Below are 24,122 nucleotides of genomic sequence, written 5' to 3' on the forward strand. Positions count from 1 at the left end.
GACATGGGTGAATAACATATTTAGAACACCTGAGTAAAGAAGAAAAAAAAAACTACACCACAACTCCAAGAAAAAACCTTTTACTTTTATCCAACAAAACAAACAAAAATGTATTTCAGGTTATGCAGAGCTTTTCGCTGAGGGAAAGCTAACCTTTGGGGGTGTTTTTGGTAGCAGTAAATCTCTGCATTCTTGAGCAGAATGCATCTGACAGCTGCAATTTTACTTCTCAAAGATACCATGCTGCTGACTTTCAATACTTATGTAAAATATTGATATTTCTATGTGAAACAGATCGCTGAATTATAGATAAATTTCTAAATAATATTCAGGCAACTGAAATCTGTGAATTTGACAAAGAAATATGAGTGATGGTTGACCTCTAACAATGCACCAAACCAGAGGATCCTAGAGGCATTAAGAACCTTCCAAAAAGCATTCAGTTCTGCATAGATTTTAGAGATTTTAGTAGCTGAGCTGAGCCTTACCTCATAGAGGATGAACTATCTTTCACATTAACCAGAGATATCAGAGAGAAGAAGATCCAGTTCCCTCTCTAGTACATGTGGCAAATATCCATGTGGCACACTGGACGACAGGACAAAGGCTTGCTTGAGCAGAGAGAATCATGCCCTTCCTAAGTTATTCTAAGTTCTACCAATATTTTTGTACTGCTATTACTTTTTGCTAGGATTATATGATCATGTTACTGTCCTGACTAATGTTCTTATTTTCCTAAAGAGTACAAAACTCTAATTTTCTAGAAAAATACTGCTTTCAAATGAGAAGAGATATAAAATGAGTCCTTACCGCTTATTCATGAGAGACAGATGTTATTTTTGGCTGCACTATTTAATGAATACCACATTATGCTCTTTTTAACCTTACACCAGAAATAACATACTTTTAGCATTCATGAACTTCAAGCCATTATCAGCAAAAGTTTCTATTAACATCCAAAACTTTTCTCAGTTCTCACTGCAAAATCTTCAAGCTGTCAGCTACAGTTCCTATTATATGAGGATTTTTTTACTCATCAAAAATTTTTCATGCAAAAGATATAATCCTTGGCAGTCAGCTAGCTGAGGTTGAAAACAGTCCACAGCATTTTACATTGTCTTCTTTCTGATATTGGATTTACATATTTGATGCCTTGTATTTTTAAAGTGTAGGTGTGGGGTTTTTTTCCAGCCATCTGAAAAAACGAAAACACTGCATCCTTTTATAAATACTATTTTGTTTCTGCTTATTTTCGCAGATTTGGAGAAAAGTCTGCCAGTAAGTATCAGCTGAAACTAATTATCATCAGTACAAAATCTCTGAGCTGATTTGGGATGCTGACAAAAATGCAACATGAAAATGAATAAAATGTTGCTTGAGAACCAGAAATCAGCTTTGCCAGCCAGTGACTACAATGAAAACTAAACGCCTGCATATAGTTATTATTAGCATTTCATTTCTGTATGGATAGCTTCCTTTACAGAGTAAAGGCTGTGGCTGATTCAAACTGCTTCGTTTAAGCCCAGTACAAAAGATTGTGTGATGCCTGCATGGTAACTTTGTCAGTGTGTGCAATAGGATTTTTTTCCTCTGAATCTAGTATGATGGATTGAAACAAATGAGGTTGTTATAAGAAAGGCCCTTAAAATCTGAAGCCTCCCTTTCCTACATGTGGGTTATCTTTAGGTGATGATTCCATCCAAGCCAGAGCATGAAGTACAAATGAACAAATTTCATGAGTTGGGCCATGTAGACAATGAAGAGGATATCTTTATGGCCTAACTCAAGCCATATGAACAGCTTATCTTCAAAGTTTGGAATAAAAGTGTCTGAGTTGCTACCTGTGTCCTCATGGCCATAAAGAGCCTTCTAGCAATCACAGATCTCAAGCACATCTTCCTTTCAGCTACATCAACCTGCTGTTGTGTGATTTACTTAGGAACACACCGACCAGAGTGTTGAACCCAGAAGGTGAACCAGCGGCTTTATTAAATAAAGTTCAAGTTGATGAGAGACAACCAAGAAACAAGAATGATACCAGATAAAACCAAAACAAGAAGCTTAGGAGCAAACCCTGTTTCACACTGCTCACTTGGATGGAGGGAAGACAGAGCAACACTTCAGTGGTAGTGGAGAAGAAGAGAAATTTCTGGCACTTCTGCTCACCTCATGATTAGTCTGGCTGCAGCAGCACTCAGAAGCTCACAAAGCAGAATGATGAGATCAGAGCAGATCACATATCAGTACAACTCCCACGGAAGCCGATGTACTCTTTGATGAAGTAACAGAAAAGTGCCCAACAACACACTTCCTCCCAAGACAAGTGGAGCCTTTGGAGCACACCCAGAAGCAGGAGCCATAGCAAGCCACACATGATAAATTCTGCAAACTGTATAGAAATAATCGGTTTACACAGGTAGCACATGTGCAGGATGTGTCACATCTTGCTGTGCTATTCGTGCTGGGCATCTCAGTGCTCTTTAATTTTTTTCTTGACTAAATAATCATCGTAACAAGCTAAAAGCACTTCCACCTCAGAATCTTTACTCTGACAGTAGCCTGACAGCAAAATAAATGATGGCAGTAATAGCTGTCATTATTTGTACCTGCCATGTTGTCAGTATGAAAAGGTGGTTAAACATGAAGTCTTATTTACCTGAGTCCACACACTTAGCGTAATTGACTGAAGAACACACACCTCTGAATGCATAAATGGACACCAGCAAGAGAAAGTAAAGTATTACTGGCAGTAACAATTCAAGCTCACTGGTCAAAGCTGTAGTAAAGTGATTTTAATGCAGCTGAAAAGAAGATAATTTATGGTGTTTAGACTACACCAGAGCTGGCATTGCCAAAAGCTCTGAGGAGGCCAAAAATACACTCAGACATTTTGGGTAAATTTAAATATGCCTGCATACGCATATGAGTGACTCAATGTTTTATTATAATTCCTTCCTTTCCTTTTTTTTTAATTTAAATATTTCATACACAGGATAACTGACTACTGACCTGGAAATTTAAACAATAAAATGCCTTCAACTGCTTTGAAGATATAGATGTCGATGAAAAGTGCTCATAAAATGCCTCTGACTTTTTATTATTGTTTGTACTCTCTTATCTCAAAAATAATCAAATTGCCTTTTTCATATGTCTTCAGACTTCCTTGTGTTTCCTGCACTCAGCTGCTGTTGGCCAAGTTTCATCCGAAAAAACCTTTTATTGTTCCATTAAAATTAAAAAAAAAAAAGGTCAGAAATATAGGGTTAGGGTATGCTGATACAGAGAGGTTTTAATCTTGTAAAAGTGAAAAATAGCATATTTCTGTGGGATAATGCTGCCAAGACAGAGTAAGATACTGAACAGAGAACAGCAGTGTTCTTCCTTCACAGTGCTGATTTGCATCAGATGAGAATTTTTTCCCCATTTTTTTTTCCCTATTAAATATTTTCCTTTTATCCGAGTATTCAGAAAGAGGGAAAAATGTGAGGTGTGGAAGCCAAAACACTGTCTGGAGAACTAACAGCTCCTTAAACTGTTTCATTATGCTGTCTCCACTTGGGAGATTTGGATAAAGTTCTTTCCGGATTGACTGAACTGATGCAAGGAATCATCTACTGTGGTTTAAGTATGTTCAAAAGGACACGTTCCATACAGATTACCACCATGCAGAAATACAATTCCTAGGCCTGTTAATTTTATTTATTGGGTTGCGTTATATAAATAGCCTAGTAAGGGGTCCTTTACAACCTTAGATGATTGCATATCAACTGTCTCTGCAGTGTAACATTCTACAGAGAAAGATCCGCGTGTTCTGGGGACAATAGGTTGGCCATGAGCCAGCAATGAGCCCTCGTGACCAAGAAGGCCAGTGGTATACTGCAGTGCATAAAAAGAGTGTAGCCAGTAGGCCGAGGGAGGTGATCCTCCCCTTCTGCTCTTCCCAGGTGAAACCATGTCTGAAGTACTGTGCTCAGTCCTGGGTTCTTCAATTCAAGAAAAACAGGGAACTGCTGGAGAAAGTCGAGGAGAGGGCCACAAAGATGACTGGGGACTGGATCATTTCCCACGTGGGGAAAGGCTGAGAGATGTGGGGTTGTTGAGCCTGGAGAAGACTGAGAGACTTTATCAGTGCTTATCTAAATATCTAAAAGGTGAGTGCAAAGTGGATGAAGCCAGAGTCTTCAGTGGTACCCAGTGGCAGGACAATGGGCAATATGCACAAATTGGAACACAGGAAGTTCCATCTGAACATGAGGAAAAACTTCTTTACTTTGAGGGTCACAGAGCACTGGAACAGGCTGCCCAGAGAGGTTGTGGAGTCTCCTTCTCTAGAGATACTCAAAACCTGCCTGGGCACTTTCATCTGTAACCTACTGTAGGGAACCCACTTTAACAGAGAGTTGGACTAGATTGTCCCAGAGGTCCCCTCCAACTCCTGTTCTGTTATGGTGTGATTCTGTTATGGTAGTGCATTTCTGTATAGCACTGGGAGCCATGTTTCATGGACACCAGCTAATAATGGATGAGAGAATAGCCTCAGGATGGACAGATTTGAATATTCTGCTCTGAAAGTGATGCCTCCCATTTTATTTTGTTGGCCCACAACATCAGAAGTGGATGGCAGTAGAAGTGGAACCTTCCCACCAATGTCCCACTACGTTTTGTTGCTGTGTGATAAATGGCAGCAGAGGAGCAGTCATGGCATCAGACATGGAAGTGCATATGAAGCAAAGGTGTGTAATTGAATTCTTCCATGTAGAAGAAATGACACCCACTGATATTCACTGATGCTTGGGGAATGTTTATGTGAGCACAGAGAGGTGGTGAGTGGTGCATTTCAGTAGTGGTGACAGAGATGTGAATGTCTCTTGACAGCCATGCACAGCCATCACACCATGAAAAGAAGATCTCCACAGAGTGGTGGTGACAGTGTTAAAACATAGTGTTCTCTAGCTAAGAATTTGCTCTATAAAACAGTGTTAATTTGTTCTTTGTGTCTGTTTTAACTTCCATGGAAATAAATAGGAGGCATTATTTTCAGAGTGACTTGTGTAGTTAAGCATTTAATTCTGGTCAATTTCAAGAAAATGTGAGCTAAGTCTACACACAATGAAGTAGAAATCTCCAAGCTATAGTAAAATTTGCCAGCATGTACCCACAGAATGGGACAAAGATATGGAGAAATGGTACCTTGGACACTGAAACCACACCATTTCCTCAGCATAGCATGGGTCTGGCTTTAATTTGACTGTCTCTGAAGTCACAAGACAGTGTGTCAAGGCAATCATTTTGCTTCTGGCATCAAAGCTTCCTTAGTCACTGGGTACTTCCTTCACTTCCTTAGGAAACCAAACATTTCTCCAAGTGTTTCTTAAGCAGTTTAATGTACCCAGGTTTTAAACCAAAAGCTGTTCCAGGACCAATACCAATGCTACCCCTTAAACTTGAGTCACTCACATAGCCAAGTCTCACTGACAGAAAACAGCTAAGGCCATACAGATCCTCCTGTGCCAGACGTGGGGAGGAGAAGTAAGGATAGAAGATGCCAGATGAAAAGGGAAATGCTAATTTCAAGTCATTTTTTTGATCTGGCAGGGATTGTGGACTGTGTAACTTAGCCACCTGCATCTTCAGATAAATATTTTTTAAGCCCAGAATCTGTCCTTGATGGATATACAGTTATTTTAGCTGGAAGTAATTCCCACAGCAAGTTTCATACCCCCTTGGTAGCTGCATTCCTTGTTCCTCTTTTCTAACATGCACACCTTACTAAATTTACATTTTCATTCCTTTTCTGTCCATAACTAATTCTGCCATCCCCCTGGGTTAACATTAATAATGGTGCTGTTCCGACTTGTAAGACTGTTTTGATAGGAGACAGTCAGGACCCATGTTCCCATCAGTCATTGCTGCATTATATATTCACTCTTTTTTCCAAACATTCATCTCCAAAATATCGATCACATTAGCTGCTCTCCTCTGATCTCTCTCCAGCTCGTCTGGGTCTTTTGTAAAACACATTGCCCAGAACTGAGCACTGTACTACAAATCATATGTTGACAAAAGCAAACTAAGAACTCTTGCCTCATATATAATACTCTTGGTAGTAAAATGAAATACAGTAGCAGCTATTTTTCTTTTTACTGCCGCATTGTTTACCAGCTCATATTCAAACCACCATCAATAATCATAATCCCCAGATACTTTCTCACAGCTTTTATATCTATGCCCTAAAAGATTTCCCACTATCTGTATTTATTCTTTCTTATGTGAACATGTTATGCTTGCATTTGAAACTTTCCTTGACTGACCTCAACTCTTTTCAATAGTTATCACCCATGCAGTGTTTTTAAGCCTTATTCTCCAAAACATCCTTGTCTCATCTCACACCACTTTTATAGGAAGTTAATAACAAAAGTTCTGAGTAGCACTGAATTTCCCTTCAGTACAGGCTTCTCATACATCAGAATATCTTGATGATGAACAAATAACAATTACAGAGAATATGTTTAAACCAAGCTTATTTGGAGAAAGAGTCTTACCTCCATCACATTTCTGAGTTTTTCATAGCAAAACTTCATACAAGCAAAAATTAATATGGGCACCACATTTTTTCATTCATTAAGATAAATACTCAACATATAATTTAGCTTGTCATGAGTCATTTGTAGTAAGCTCACATTACCTTCTTTTTGTTGTCTTATTTTCCTCTGCTAACATTTCCATCTGGTCTCTGTGACTCTGGTATATATAAGATATTAGGAGAGAAATAGCATTTCTGAACTTTTTTTCTTCCATCCAAGCAAAGATATTGGACAATTAACCCAGTGCAGTATTCCATTTGTTCATCTCCTTCAGCTCCTGAGATAGCATGTCAAAGCTACCTGTATATATCTACAATGTACTCCAGTCTGGAACATATGCAGATAAACTCTTCTTATTGTTAAGTACAGACACAGAATACAGAATAAAGCAAATTTGTTGCAGTCAACTGCTGGGTAACACTGCATAACAGTAGAGGAAAAAAAAAACACCCTCCTTTACACACTAAATATGCTATGTGGGGAAAAAAAAAAAAAAAAAAAACAAAAAAACAAGAAAAAAAAAACCACAATTAAACACACCTCCAGCTCTTCTCTCCTCCCACTATGACCACCACCAAGATAAAAGTCTCCAGAAAATGAGAAACTTTTGGAAAGCATTTACAGCATTTCATTTTCCATCTGCCAGCAGAGGGGTCTGGCAAAAGGCAAACTTCAGAGAGCTGCAGATTCTGAAGCATTTGTTGTGTTCAGTAATTTTTATTTACTCCTAACAGAGAAGGCTAACTTTGAAGCCATGAAACGAAAACAGTGCTGCATGCCATATAAAAATGAAACATATGAGAGAGGTCCTTTATAAAGAGAATGTGAAAAAAACACCAACCTATATAAGATCTGGAAGCTAGTGTAACCCTGAAGAACAAATATCTTATATGGAATACGTGAAGAGGGAAAAGGTTGCAGTCTGTAACACAAACTATCACTAGGTTCGAATTCAAAAGCTATAAGAGAGAGATAACTGAAACCTTTGACATATAATCCTTTACAGAATAGTTAGGATTTGCTATTGGAAGGAAACCTTCCAGTCTGGATGGATGCAAACAAGATTTATAGAAGACGGACATGGTTCTTGTATAACCAATATGGTGGAAGACATTGCAGATGAACAGAATCAGCACAGCAAATCTGATGAGCATGGTTCATTTATCAATGACAACATCACTAACAGTAGCACAGCCATAAGTCAATGGTTTTCCAGATCAGACAGATACAAGCTACTAAAGATCAGGCAATATGCTGCTTACATATTCAAAGAAAAAGAGCACTCAGACTCTTGTTTTGCTCAGGATGCCAGGCAGGCAAAACAATGACAGAGAGACAAGGGGTCTTTGGGATACAAAATGACTCTAACAAACTCCTTATTTATGAATGTTAATAGCAGATATCAGCTCATTGAACACATGCTAACTTCAACCAGATTTCCATAAAAACTCAATCTTGTTATAGAACTGTTTATAAAGACTACAAGAGTGAGAAAGACTGTATTAATTCATTATAATCATCTGAAAACACCATCCAAGGGCTGTGAGAAAATGTTTGCTAAAACAAAGACAAAATGGAAGATGGAAAAGGGGAAAAATGAAAAATAGAAAAAAAAATGGAAAATGGAAAAAAAGAGCAAGAGGAAGAGAAGGAGAAGAAAAATAGAAGGAAAGAAAAAAGCAAGAAGAAGAATAAGAAGGAGAAGGAGGAGAAGGAGAAGGAGAAGGAGGAGAAGGGGAAGGGGAAGGGGAAGGAAAAGGGAAAGGGAAAGGGAAAGGGAAAGGGAAAGGGAAAGGAAAAGGAAAAGGAAAAGGAAAAGGAAAAGGAAAAGGAAAAGGAAAAGGAAAAGGAAAAGGAAAAGGAAAAGGAAAAGGAAAAGGAAAAGGAAAAGGAAAAGGAAAAGGAAAAGGAAAAGGAAAAGGAAAAGGAAAAGGAAAAGGAAAAGGAAAAGGGTGTGGAACTGGAAATCGGTAAACACAAATGAAAGAAACTGAAGTAACTCTCAGCTGATGTGTGAAATGATGGTGTATATTCAAGCCATCACACTTCAGAAATATTCTGAAAAAAGAAGTTTGTTTGGGATCAAAGAGTAACTGGAACTACAGCAGAAGACATAACTCCCTGAAAGGTTCCTTGAACAGAAGAGAGAAGGACCTGTGGAATTATAGCTATCATAATCAGCCATATCAAATCACTGATGAGAAATTCCCAAACACCAGCTCAGATGTAATTCCTTCTTTCCTGTTGCCATTCCTCCTACTACTTACTTTTCTTGATTACCTTCATATCTTTATTCCCTTTGCCATGTCTACTTTTTTAGCCACTGCCTCTGAAAATCTGGTTGAGATAGGCTGTGGTGTGTCTTACATAGCACTGGTATCATCCAGCATTTTCAGAGGCAGTGTTCAGTGAAAAGATTGATATAAGTTTGCCAAGTTTGTTGGTGACCATAGCTATATTTCCCTGAGAGTCAGAAACTTGGGTCTGTGCTTGCTATCTGCATGACTCTTTTCTACATCTTTAGTCTGCTTATCTTGCTTTGCTCTCAGGGAAACAAATCAGATTTTAATAGAAGCAACATCAGGTCCAGCCTCATAATATAGCTCTTTTATTTTAACCCAAAAAGAAAGGTATCTGTGGCATCTTATACTCGTTGGTGATCTCAGAACTAACACAGCATAGAACACAATAAAATTGAACAAGTTACTAACAAGTTTTTTGCAAGAATTTTTTTCTAACATTTTTTTTGTTTTTTGCTAACTTTTTGCTAACTTTTTGCAAGAATTTTTTTCTCATGTCTTCCTTCAGTGTTATTAATTCCAGAATGGAAAGTATGGGCTGTACTTAGGAAGGCAAAATAATCTTGGTGCTAAAGTTTAAAACTAAAATTTTCAGATGACCCTGAGCCAAAAACATGTATTGTGTACTAATGAACTCTAAGAGTTGGTCAGAAAACTGAAATGCAAATGCATCTGAGAGTTCCCACTGCATCATTGGCTGCATGCAGTATCAGAGTCACAGGCTGGCCACTTTGTTTAGGGATAATATCTTCAGGTCTAGATTTCTAGAGAGGCTGTGGACGCCCCCCTCCTGGAGGCATTCAAGTCCAGGCTGGATGAGGCTTTGAGCAGCCTCCACTAGAGGCAGGTGTGTCTTCCTACGACAGGGGGATTGAAATTTAAGATGACATTAAAGATCCCTTCCAATCCCTGCCATTCAATGATTCTATCTGAGCAATAAAATACAGAAATGATTTTGACTCACATTTATATGCTCTGTAGTGGAGTGTAGAACCAACCATTCATACAAGCTTATTCATAGAAGGATTTGGGTTGAAAGAGACCTAAAATTTCATCTAGTGTAACCCCCAAACTGCTATGGGCAGGGACATTTTTCACTAGTTAAGTTTGCCCAAAGCCCCAACCAATATGGGTTTGAGTGGTTTCAATGATGCGTCATCCACAACTTTTCTAGAGAACTTGTTTCATTGTTCCACTGTTCTTTTTCAGTTTAAAGACTTTGGCCCTTGTCTTGTCACAACTGGATAATAAGTCTTCCTCCATCTTTCTTATAAGCCCTCTTTATGTACTGAAAGGCCACTGTAAGTTCTCCCTCTAGTTCCCCGAGGATGCTACTGTTCCTGAATCAATCAGCACAGATCTTCAGCATAATCACACTTGAAATTGCTGTATCTCAGCAATTATGCTTTCTAAATCTAAATCTTTCTAAATCTAAATCTTTCTAAATCTGCTTCTGTCCTACAGTCAGTTTCTCTACACTGGCTGTAGATGGCTGCAGGATGTCATAGACGTGACACACTAAGATCTTACATATAGCCGTTATTATCCAGAGCAAACTGAAGCCAGATTGAGAAAGTCTTGTATTTTGCAAACAGCAGGAGATGAGAAAACACCCATGTTGACTGACATCCAGTCATCATGATTTCTACAAAATAATGTTCAGTTCTGCTGTCTTTTACTTGAATAAGTTGGAATTTTTATAATTAATTGGGGCTTATCTTGTTTTATGTTACCCTTCTGTGCTTTTACCCCTTGTAACTAAGGGAACTGATTAGTGAGGAGAAGTGCAGAAAATTCTTCTCTCCTTTGTGTACAATATAAAAATTATATAAAATATAAAAATATATTTGAAAATATTCATCAATTTCTGACTATTGTAATAACAGAAATTTTCAATTTTGCTTCCTATTTCTTTTACCAGTATGATTACAAAGATAAAATCAGAAGAGTTTCTTTCCACATATTCCAAAACACGTGGAATTAGGCCTCAGAATTAGTAACTCAAAAATACATTTCAAAGTTCTGTTTTTCAGTATTATGCAATACAAATGACTCTGCTGTCACGTATATTGGCTCCATCTTTAAGACCACAGAGACCAAAATTAATATTAAAAAATGTCCTTTTAAATTAATGTCTGCTTTGCTTTATTACATGCCTTCTGTAGAAATGAAGTATTTATGTAATCGTAAGTTATCTCCTGAGTTTCCCATCAAAATATTTCATATACTGCCATGGATCGGTAGTCCAGAGGTTGTTATGAATGATTCTCTGTTCGTTTCTAGATCCTGGAAAGGATACAGTTCCTAATCAAAACCTCACTGAAGTTCGTGAAATTCTTTCCTTTAGTCACTGTTCCTGGAACGTCATTACCAGAGCTTTAATGTTAAGATTTTCTCTTTACACAATAGGTCAACATGAAATATGCCACAAATGAGTACAATTGTCATAACATTATGTTGCCAACCAAGATTTAAACTATTCCTTAAAATCAAACTAAGTAGTCAGTGTATGATAGTAGGGTGTTAGGAGACTTCTTTTCAGGTTAAGTTTCCACTTGTGAGATCTATGTTTTCCAGACCTACAGCTTATAATTTTTTTTTTTTTTTTTAAGTTTAAAAATAAAAAGAGAAATTATAGCGAAAGAAAAAAAAAATCAGAAAAACAGTTTGTGTGACAGTTTCTATTATATACTTCAGGTTGCTGAAGTAAGCTTTAGATAGTTTCCTCTGTGCAGCTTTAGGACATAAGTCTAAATGGCAACCCAATCGATCCACTGTATTCCAAACTGATATTCAGAACCATAACCTCTAAATCATCAAAGATTTTTGTTTTGGAAAGAAAGCTGATTTACATGTGGATAAAGGAGAGTATGTCTAAACAAAAAGTATTCCAGATCTTATACAAATAACTGGTCTAATATGAGAAATTGATGAGTGAGTAAAGATTAAGATTGTGCATGGGACATGACAAATATCCATGTTGAGCAATCTGAAAAATATTTTCATGGCTAGTGATGGAATTTAAGCTTAAAAATGAGTAAAAGTTGAGGGAAATTCTGTAACATTCTCATAAAATTCTGAAATCAATCGTCCTTCTAGTCTGTGTTTTTCTAACAAAGTATAGAAAATATTAAGATGCATAAAAATAGCTGTGGAAAAAAAAACCTGCAAACAATTCTAATGTTGTTACATGTTGGTATGACATGCTCCCACTTGGAGCACCATCTCACAGGCTCTCTTTGGTTCAAAATGACACCCAATCTTTTTATAGTCTTGTACTGGGGTAATGAGACTCAGGCAACTAGGCTGCCAAAATGAGTCAGACAGATCACTGCCTTCAAGTCTGGCATATGCTCACATACTTCTTCCTTGTCTGAGTTTGAAAGGTCTCAGACTGAAGTTCCTCAGTTATCCATTATATCACATCTTCAAATCTTAAAATCATTTCTATGAAGTGTTCATTTCAATAGTTTCAAAACATTAATAAATATTGGACAACATTAAGCTAAATTTGCATCTCTCTAGTCATTTCCTATAATTGCGGCCTGAAAAATGCTGCAAATTGACATCATTTCTCATCTAAAAAGCAACAGTGACAATGACCGCATTTATATTTGACAAATCAATCTCTCAGTCAGGAATTCTCTGTATCCCTACTTGAAAAAGCAGTAATGATCCTATTTACAAAGTTGCCTTGGAAATTGCAAGTTCCCTCAGTCACCTCTGGACTTCCAAAAGAGAGTGCCAACAAAACTACTTCATCCAACCTGGACAGCAGACTCTGCTTGTCTCTATGTCAGCACCACAAGAGATAGTTAAGGGAGTAGGGTATGAACTGGAAAAGGGACGAAGAGGTCTGCAACTGTCTCAAGATGTACATACCTATGACAACCCAGTCCCTGACATTTTTGTAGAATCACAGAATGGCCTGAGTTGAAAAGGATCACAAAGACCATCGAGTTTCAACCCCCTGCTATGTGCAGGGTCACCAACCACCAGACCAGGCTGCCCAGAGCCACATCCAGCCTGGCCTTGAATGCCTACAGGGATGGGGCATCCACAAGCTCCTTGGGCAACCTGTTCCAACATGTCACCACCCTCTGTATGAAAAACTTCCTCCTAATATCTAACCTAAACCCCCCTGTCTCAGTTTTAAACCATTCACCCCTGTCCTATCACTATTAACCCTTGTAAACAGCTGTTCCTCCTCCTGTTTATACAATCCCTTCAAGTACTAGAAAGCACATGAGGTCTCCCCAGGGCCTTCTCTTCTCCAAGCTAAACAAGCCCAGTTCCCTCAACCTTTTCACACAGGAGAGGTGCTCCAGCACTCTGATCATCTTAGTGGCCCTCCTCCATACCCGTTCCAACGACTCTGTGTCTCTCTTGTGCTGGGGGCCCCACCCCAGGCCTGGACACAGTCCTCCAGACGGGGCCTCACAAAAGTTGAGTAGAGCAGGACAGTCACCTCCCTCTCCCTGCTGACCACTCCTCTGTTAATGCAGCCCAGAACACAGTTGGCTTTCCAGGCTGCAAGCACGCACTGCTGGCTCACGTCCATCTTCTCTTCTACTAGGACACCAAAGTCCTTCTCTGCAAGGCTGCTCTCAAGCGGTTGTTCCTCCAGTCTATATAAATGGGATTGCCCTGGCCCAAGTGCAGCACCTTGCACTTGGCCTTATTGAACCTTATTAGGTTCTCATGGGTCCACTTCTTCAGCCTATCCAGGTTCCTCTGGATGGCTTCCCTTCCTTCCAATGTATTGACTGCACTGCTCAGCTTGGTGTCATCTGCAAACTTGCTGAGTGTGCACTAAATTCCATCATCTGTATCATTGATAAAGATGTTGAAGAGTACTAGGGGGGCACTGCTTGTGACCGGCCTCTACCCTGACACGTAATAATTGATCACAAACCTCTGGTTGCGACCAACCAATCAGTTCTTAACCCATCGAACAGTCCATATTTCAAATCTTTGCATCTCTGATTTAGAGAGAAGGATGTGGTGAGAGAACATGTCAAAGGCCTTGCAGAAGTCCAGGTAGATTGCATGCGTCACCCTTTCCCAGTCCACTGATGCCGTTGCTCCATCACAGAAGGCAACCAGATTGGTCAGACAAGATGTGCCCTTGGTAAAGCTATGCTGGGTGTCTTGGATCACCTCTTTATCTCGCATGAGCTTTAAAATATCTCCTAGGAGGACTCATCCCATGATCTTCCCAGGCACAGAGGTGAAGCTCACCCACCTGTAGTTCCCCGGGTCATCCTTTCTCCCTTTCTTAAAAATAGGAGTAATGGTTCCCTTTTTCCAGTCACCAGAAACTTCACTGGACAGCCATGAATTTTCAAATATGATGGAGGTGCTATGGACCAGATTGAATTGTGCTTGACCTAAGAGAGAGTCAGATATGTGGAGCCCCATGCACAGACGTTTGGCCCTGTGCTAATACTACAATTTTGAAACAAGTTCACTTGGTTGGTCAGCATACCACAGGCCACCTTTTGTGTTCACCATATTCATCGGTGGCTGTTGTTACCTCTCTGCAGCTGGCTCTGCACAGGCACACCTTTGGCAGCTGGGTGAGCAGGCAGCAGGGATAGTACACAGCCACCATTTAAGCAAGCACTGCCAAATCACAGCCCAGGCCAAGCCTGGACTAGGCAACTGCAGAGGGAAACTGTAAGTCACAGAGAAAGACCTCAAGAGGACTCCCCAGTTGTGGCATGAGGATTGGTTTCTAAACTGTGGCACCGCATCTTGTAACAAGACCTTTCAATGGACTGGGTGATGCCTGCACAAAGTAAGGGCAGTGGATATTTTATAACATCTTAAAGAGTCCACATGTGCTTGCCTTCCTAATGGAAATGGCAGATCATCACTATTATGCACAGGCATATGGGTTTTCTTCACCTTCTCCTCCCAGCAATGGGAAGAGAATTTTATTCCTTCTGATTCACAAGTTTGGAAAGCTTCTGAGGCCCCAGACAACCCTCTCCTTTCCCTTCAATCATTTCAGGATAGGGCTTACAGAAAATACAGCATTAAAAGCCCAGGTGGCGGGTTGAAAACAGCGCTGTGTCAAATAGGAAGTAGGAATTAGAAGTCATTTGACTGATTCTCTTTTCCACAGTCATCTCCATGTGTAGGTGGATGAGCAGAAAGCCAGACTATGATGTGAAGTCTTTGCTGTTCTTTCCCCCCTACTAAATTTGCATTCTGTCAGCCCAGTCACCCAGCCCTCTGGAGAAAGTCTCATTAATTTCATTTTCAGAATGTAAAGATGTTAGCAAGGGAAAGAAAGAAGGGAGAAAGAAAGGGAGAAAGAAAGGGAGAAAGGGAGAAAGGGAGAAAGGGAGGGAGGGAGGGAGGGAGGGAGGGAGGGAGGGAGGGAGGGAGGGAGGAAGGAAGGAAGGAAGGAAGGAAGGAAGGAAGGAAGGAAGGAAGGAAGGAAGGAAGGAAGGAAGGAAGGAAGGAAGGAAGGAAGGAAGGAAGGAAGGAAGGAAGGAAGGAAGGAAGGAAGGAAGGAAGGAAGGAAGGAAGGAAGGAAGGAAGGAAGGAAGGAAGGAAGGAAGGAAGGAAGGAAGGAAGGAAGGAAGGAAGGAAGGAAGGAAGGAAGGAAGGAAGGAAGGGAACTAATTTAAGCAACATTTAACATTCCTCCCTACAACATAGTCCTTAGCCTATTCAAAATTTAAAAAAAAAAAAAAGAAATAAATATTTCCAGCAGGGGAAGAGAAGCTTGTGGCATTTAGTTACATTTACCTGTGTCTCTCCAAAGCAGAACATCTCCCTCAATGCACACTGCTTGCTTGGGCTTATCATTTGAATCCCCACTTGTGCCTACACAAAGAATTGCCACAGACCTATATATAACCATTTAAAAATGTATGCCATGGGGGGAGGGTAAGTTGGGTTTCCATTTCCTACAACATCTAATTGGAGCTGTGATCTTCGAGGTCAAATTCCTGCAGGTAGATCCAATAAAAGAGTTAACTCCTGCAGATTAGGCACTGAATACCTGGCTTCTAAGCTTCTGGCTCCTTCTGTGAAATTCAAAACCCTGAGTTAGGCGTTAAGCCTTCCCACTGAGGGCATGCAAAGTTAGACCTCTCAGAAGGGCCATTCAAGAAAGCTCATGTAGAGCAGGAGCCACTTGGAGCTGGAAATGCTAATTGCAGGAACGTGGCTGAATTCTTGTCCCCTCTCCAGGGCTATGGCATCCGCCCATGTCACAGCTCCAAATAGAGTCTCACCCTCCTTCTGTCGGCGGGCAGCCCTCATGAGGCTTCTGTTTTCTTTCTAAAACCCAGCCACGATGCTCAAGTTGTGTCGGCATTTAGGCTGTATCATGCCCCACACCCAGTAGCACCCGCCTGCAGCAAGGTGCTTGGTTGTGCAGCTCTGTCTCTGGTGAGACATATTCCAAGTCTCAGCAAAGGGCACGGGAGATGTTAATTGGATTTACATAGCTTCTCTTGAAAGCTCTAACATGAATGATGATTCTAGCAGGAGGTATGAATTCTTTGAGTGAGTTCAGTGAAAACAGGTGGACCTCCTATGGCCACCCATGCCACCCTGCTATTATCCGAGATCACTACAAGCTTTCTTTTGTTTCTTGCAAACAGCAGATGCACCATGCTTGCTAAGATCTTTCTCCCCGTGACTCATGTTTTGACCACAAGGACCCAAGTACATGCTCTCTAGATTTTGTTCTGCTGTACAAAAGGATGCTGCTTATTGATGATTTGGAAGAATCCACCAAAACACCCCATGTCCTTTGTGCTTTTCCTCTTGCTAACTGTGCAATTGTATCATACATTCGCAACAAACACACCTGTAAAATAACTGCCATTGCTTTTTACACACGGAATATGTATTATGACACAAAACAAGGCTGAGTAAAAGCTAACCTGTCATAACTTCTGAATTAAAAAAAAAAAAAACAAAACATTTTTACCAGTGAGGTCTGCTGTTAAACACATCCTTAAAACATATCATTTCTTGTGAAAAATATTTCTTTTAGCAGTGAAATTAATTTTGGTCAATATTGTCCCTGAACTCAGAATAAATAATAAAACAACATGATATTCATTTCAAAAAATATTAATTTTGTGTTTATCAGAATTGGAGTCCACAGATACTAGAGGTAAAATACTTCTCTGGAATGTAACTCTAACGTGCATCTATGATAACATCATATTTCTGTTTTTTCCCTTTGCTTTGAGCACCTGCATCCAAATTCCCTAACGTAGAATCAGTTGAAGTTGGTACAGTATAACAGGTAATTCATTTAGACTCAGAAGGAAAATACTGAGAATCAAATTACTTGGAAGAAAATAAGAATTCCCATAAGAATTGAATCATTCAAAATAAAAGTAATCTTTTTAGGAGTTAAGACTTCGAACATTTTTTGCATCTAAGTTTTGTTCACTGGAAAAAAAATTATGGAAAATGAATTATGATTTACACCCTGGAATATTGCTATAAACAATTCAAGAAACTCCACAGAAAACTCAAACACATCATTCCAAAATAAATTGCATGGAAATGGAATTTAGCAAAATACGTTCCCTGACATGTAGCAAAAGGGAGTATGTGAAGAAGCACATACCTCCCAGTACTGCACCAATTGCAAGTAAGGACCCTTACTTCCCAGGGAGACACTGAAAAAGGAATATATTCTGATTTGATTTATAACACAAACCTAAACAGAAAATGCTAACAAATCCCTGAACATTTTAGAGCACACTAGAAAAAGAGGCTGTTGGACAGCTGGGACACAGAGACAAGAAGCTTTTAGGCAGAACTGCCATCTAGAGAAGGCTGCATGCCACGTTCATGTGGCACTACACTTGGAAAGAGAAATTTTCCACAAAATGGCACAAGCCTCAAAGTATGCTCTACAAAACATGCTTGCAAAAAGTTGAGTAAATGAAATGTTTACAACTAAAGACTTTTGTATCTAGACTTGAGCAACAGGGCAACTTTTTGACATCATTTAATCCCTCCACCGTCACAAAAAAATTTCCAAGTACTCTTTTTCATTGCAGCCTCCTGCTAAAGTTGTATCAGTTAAATGCTCTGCGCTATTCATACCTGCCAGACTTTCCTTATCTGGAGACCTCCTCTGACTTAAATGGAATAAAGTAAGAAAGCCAAGATATGCACAGGATGTCTCTATCTGGAAAAGCAAGAGCAGGTAGATCACTTTTATTGCACATCCAGGCATTGAGCCAAGTTTTCAGTGCATGTAAACAAGTATAACTTCAGTAGAGCTGGTGAAGTCATGCCAATGAAAAACTCAGTAAGAGCTCATCCTTCTCCTCACTGCAGTACCAAGGTGATGCACTGGGATAAAATTTTAATTCCTCGTGACAAAAGAAATTAATAAAAAGCATTAGTTTGGCATGAATTAGTACTCGAAAGACAAACAGAACCCTGTGCTGTTAAGTCCTCTCTGTTACCTTGATACAATCTATTTAATGAATATTGAAACCCCTGGATGTTTTAGCAAAGGTGACAGGTAGTGTTATGTGAGAAAATAACCCTTTTCAAAACCACAGTATTTCTCCCTGAATAAGGCTAAAGGGTCAATTCTTCACAAGTAGGAATGAATTTCTAAGGATTTCTTGGCTAGTTTATCTCAGTAAACTGAAATCACTCTTGCACAGTTGTTAACTCACTTCAGATAAGTGAAAACTAATCTTGTGTCGAAGTACTTTGACACTGCATCTTATTTTCAGAAAATGGCATCTATGTGACTTAAATATTATATGTCAGATATTCATACATCTTGACGAGATAATTAAAGAGCAAAATGATAAATATAAATACACATTAATATAAAGAAAAAATCTATTCCCCTGGTTTTATATTAGACCATAAGCATACAAAGCTTAGAAACAAAGGTAGGAATCCATGCCAAATTTTTATGTATAAAACATATGAGTCCCAGAAGCTCTTAAACATGTGGGAGATAAGTCCAGCTGGCTGTGAACCTCAGTAAGAGGTTTCTAGCCAAAAATTAACAGTATGTATTATTTAATAACCGATTGGGTGTTGGGATGGGAAAATGATTTTTTTTAGGTTACATTATTATTAAATTCACGCAGAAATTGCAGGAGCTTCCATTCAAATAAAGGTTTTTTTTTTTTATAGGGCAATGTATTTAGAGCAAGAAATGAAATAACAATTTCTCTGTCTGAATAGGTCTTTAAAAATTGTAGCACCTAAACTGAAATATATTTTACATCATTGTAAGGTCTTCGTTTTCACAGGGCCTAGAATCATCAGGACCTAGCACAATGAAGATGCCGCCTCATGCAAATTAGTATTTACTATAAGTTGACATAACTATTGCACTTGTAATAACTTTACCTAAAAGAAAGCAAAACACTGGTGGAAAGTGCAAATGAATTTTTAATGCACTTACTTATACTGTTTTATTTTCATCTACCATAATACTTTCTGAGCAAAGTTCATTAGCATCCCTTTCATCTATTTGATATCTGGCTGTTGAAGATGCAGAAATAGATGCCTAGCTCACCAAGAAGATTCCCAATAACCTCCATTCTGGCACAGGGAAGCAAAGACCTCGTGTGACTTTAGATTTTAAACACTTCCACCCCCACACATACAGCTGATTGAATTGGGTTTACAGTTCATGCAAGAGCCAGACTATATGTTTGAGAAATTCATCTTGTTTTCTACTCTTGCTGCAGCAGGCTATTGTTATTATTTTCTGATTAGCACACAAGGTTAATGCCCTTGTGATAATCTAGAAATGTTGTCCTTTAAACTTACACTTCCCCAGCTTCTCCCATGCAAAACAATTATCAGATTCAAAGATTAAGCACTGAACCTTTCTCACTCTCCCTCTGATTCAATTTGTACACCATTTTTTTCTATTAACATTTTTCACAGGACAAATACTTCTCCACTGAATAAAGATTTATATTGCGGTTTCCTAGAATAATCTTCAAGAAGGAAAAGGTATTTCCTCCCTCACAAATCCCCTCACTCCATGCACACACAGCAGCATGCTCTGAATAGGACGAAGAAAAATTAGTGAGGATACGATTACTTTACTAGAGAAAGGCTGCCCTCCTCCCGCGCCAACAAGATATTATAGGTCAAGTCAAGTAAGGTCAAGTGAGTTCTTGTCATGTCCAAGATCCCTGATTTATTCTGTCAGCTGTTCACTGTCATGCAGTATGATGGGGTGAGTGTCAATACTGAGACAGTGCAAAGCGACCGAACATGCTGATTTTAACAAGGGTGGCTCATGTTCACTTGAGTCCTGCTGGGTGATTATGGGTGTCATGGGGAGTGTGGGATGAACAGTATATTAGCACAGATAATTTATGTACTGGGCTTTCTTTGCCTTAAAGAATGCAGCCTCTGTGATGGGGAAGTCCCTTGGGATCCCATGGAGGTACTTATCCCTCAGCAGACAAGGAGATACAAAGGAGGGCAATGCAGAGAAGCTGGTGCCTTAAAACCCACAGCCTGTCCTCCTCACAAGCTTTCTGCTTTTGTCTTAGCTTTCCTGAACATTTCATTAATATGTATTTGTTTTAGTGGAATTGATTTCATTTTACAACATACTTGCAAATACAATATTGAAAATGTTTTTCCACATAATTTTATTGCTACAACATCTGTAGTTTTGATAGAGGGGCTTCTGGGAGAGGTAGCATTTCTCATGCATGCAACACAAAGTTCTCTCTTGTGAAAGAGAGACTATTACTTAGTGCTATTTCCTGAGCACTAATTTAGAGTCTCCAGCAAAAAGCCTGCAGTTGCAGAGCTCTCAGCTGCAGCACGTGTTTCCCAGAGCTCTAGGAAGAAGAGGCTTAAAACCACTGTTCTAAGCTGAGGTGTTATTTTATTGGTTTATACTGCAAATAATAAAAACAGTATTAATAATACTGTGTGGTGCTTGCCTCTCTGTATTAGTAATACATTGTTTATATATTGTAATTGCAAACAGAATGGAACAAATGCATCAAGAGTCAATTGAATTTCATATTAACAGGCTACGCCCAGTACCAAAACTGATCTGAGTGAACACGGTCAAACAGCACAGTACTGCATACTCCAGCACCCCTCAGTCTGAGCAGGTGCTTTAAGAAACTGCTACTTGGGCATCAAGAAATCAGTGCGGTGCTAGCCTCTGTGAAACTAATATTTCGTAGAATTGTAGAAGCATTTGAGTTGTGAGGTCCCCTTAAATATTACCTAGTCCAGCTTCCCTGCAATGAGAAGGGATATCTTCAGCTAGATCAGGGAGCTCAGAGCCTGATCCAGGCTGACCTTGAATGTCTCCAGGAATGGGAGATACTCTGGGCAACCTGTTCCAGTGCCTCATCACACTTACTGTAAAAAACTTCTTCCTTATATCCAATGTCAGTTTCCCCTCTTTTAGTTTGAAACAGTTTAATCTTGTCTTCTCACAACAGAAACTGCAAAAGAGCCTGTCCCCTTCTTTCTTATATTTACACTTTAGATACTGAAAAGCTGCCATCAGGTCCCTTCAGAGCTTTCTCTCCTGCAGGCTGCACAGCCCCATCTCTCTCAGCCTGTCCTCACAGGCAAGATGTTCCATCCCTTGGATCAATTTTGTGGCCCACCCGTGGACACACTCCAAATCCAACACTCTGTTCTGGACTGAGGACTCCACAGTACTCCAGGTAAAAAGGGTCATAGATCAGACTTTCCATTCAAACTGCAAGGTGTATGTGCAGATTTGTAGTGCTGTTTTTATGCAAACAAATAATGTCATCAATACTGCAACTTTCTTTCTTCACTGCTATTAGTAGATTTTTTATTTTTGGCAGCCCATATATTAGGGATTAGGAGTATTTCTTTATGCTGATCATCTTCACTTCTATTTACAAATGCACTTTTTCTGTTCGCAGAATGCAAAGTGGAACAGTTGCTAAAAGAACTGATGACTATCAGAACATCTTTTGCTTTCCTTGAAGCACTGTTTTTTGACAATCTCAGGCATGGTTTTCTGCTGCCCAGTAGTCAAGGGCATCTCTTTGGCTGGTAACTGCAGCCATTCATCTGATATCGAGCAGGAGATTCCACATTGATATGCAATAACTGTATCAATGTTCAAAATTTCACTTTGCTATTGCAAACGTGTATGAAAACTATGTTTGTGTAAGTTATGTATGCATTCATGCATACATATGCACAACTAAGTAAATTATGTATGCATTCATTTTTATTCACTAGCCTATTTTAAAAAGGGCATTTACTACAGAGTTTGTTAAGAATTCTGGTTATGCTGTGGTGTAAGGTATTTGGAAATGAGAATATCTAGAAGTCACATTACCAAGAAGCCTTGCATACTGTGAGTAAAATCGTGGCTTACAGGAATTCAGTGGCAAAGCTTCCACCAGCACCAGTTGGCATAATATTTCCAACTATGAATATGTTATCAAACTGAGTTTCAACGATAAGTTATTGAAACAATCAACGTCTATCTGTGATATACTACATTTTTGTTTAAATGGCAGTGATCTGAGTATGTAAAAATCTTTGTTTCCATAGAGTTTAGTGGCTCTTGAACCAAGCCCTTCAGTGGCGAAGTCTGCATTTCTGCGCAGCCTTCCCTGTGAGCTCTGGTAGAGCACAAGTCTAAGCTGACACTGATAAATAGACTGAGCAAGCATCTGCTCTGTGGAATAAAGGGAAGGAAGAAAACACCAAACTAATAGGAAATAGTGCTAGATTTACTTTTCTTTAAATGCCACCATTCTTCCACCAGACTTCAATGCCACCAGACTTCAATGCCACCAGAGCCAAAGGAGCTGAATATAATCAAGTAAAGCACATGGGGCTTCATTGCTGTTCTGCAGGTTTCTCTTCTTCACGAAACTCAACTCCATTTTGAATTTCAGGTTCAAGAAAGTATTTTTCAGCTTCCACTACTATTCAGCTCCTGAAATATCTTACAATTCACTTCTGGTGGATGTCAAAACCATTCAGTAACACTACTGCAGCTTGGAACTTTTCCCAAGGTGGATCAAAAGACTGAGTCTTTGTGCCTAGTAGCAATGTTGAATGGATACAAAAGTTTGCAGCCATTCTCACTTTTAGTATTGGAAGAACAAATATTTGATGATCTATATGTGGCCTTTCCTTGGAAATCTAGGTTTTCTGACCTGCTTTTATTGGTTAGCACTCCAAACAGCAAAACACTCTGGCATATGCATAACTTTAAGCAACTGAGTAATCCCAGCACTTTGGGCTGCACTGCTGAAGTGAGTGGGAGTCTTGCCATTGAATTTTATAGGAGCATTATCAGACTGTAAGTGCTTTGCTGGTTCAAGGCCAATATTTTCTCAAACTTCAGAGAAAGCCAGATTGGGTCTGATCTCTCCACAGCCTCTCCTAGAAAGACCAATATAAAAACAAATGATACTAAGCAACAGGAATGCAAATAACATAGAGGAAAGTAGCACTGAACACGAGACAATACAAGGAGGCATTACTCTTCAGAATACTGGAGTATGAGAGAATGGTAGCAGGTTGTTTTCTTCACAATGTCTTTCATGCAGTTTTACAGACAGACAGTTTGTCCAGCTAGCAAAAGAATCAGCATCTGTCTGAGATCCAGACAAATACATTCCTCCAGCAGAAAGGGATTATGACTGTTGAAGAATGGGCCATAGCGTGACTAGCCAACCATTCCTCACACCTCTAGAGGCAGTGAGAAGAATGAGCCTCAGATGAAGGCAGAGCAGAGACCTATCGGGGCAGCAGAATAACCATGGATCCGTATCACATGGCTGTTTAGCTTAATATACAATAACTGTTAAAACTGTGTTTGGTGGAATGGTGACTCCTTTAAGATTCAATTAAGAAATTCTTCCTACTTCAGGAATTATGAAAACATCTATTTTGTATAATCTGTGAATCACTTACATGTACTCAAAAATTGATGTATTCTGTGTATGACCCAGTGCATGTTTCCACATAGCATCTGCCATGGGGAGACATAACCATGGCCCATGGTCAGCATAGCTCCTTTTAACAGGTTAAATCCTGCAAGAAGACAAGCCTCTTATCTCTGATAGTGTTGACTGATACACCTGAATTTAAACTTAGGAATAATCCAACTTATTTTCATTTTTAGTCTAGTAGGTGTTATGTTTGCATGTTCACTTCTTCTAGTGACTTTTTTAGATAATATCTCTTGGTGAAAAAGAGCAGATACACACTT

Source organism: Tetrao urogallus, assembly GCF_951394365.1.
Source record: "Tetrao urogallus genome assembly, chromosome: Z".
In the NCBI taxonomy this organism is placed as follows: domain Eukaryota; kingdom Metazoa; phylum Chordata; class Aves; order Galliformes; family Phasianidae; genus Tetrao; species Tetrao urogallus.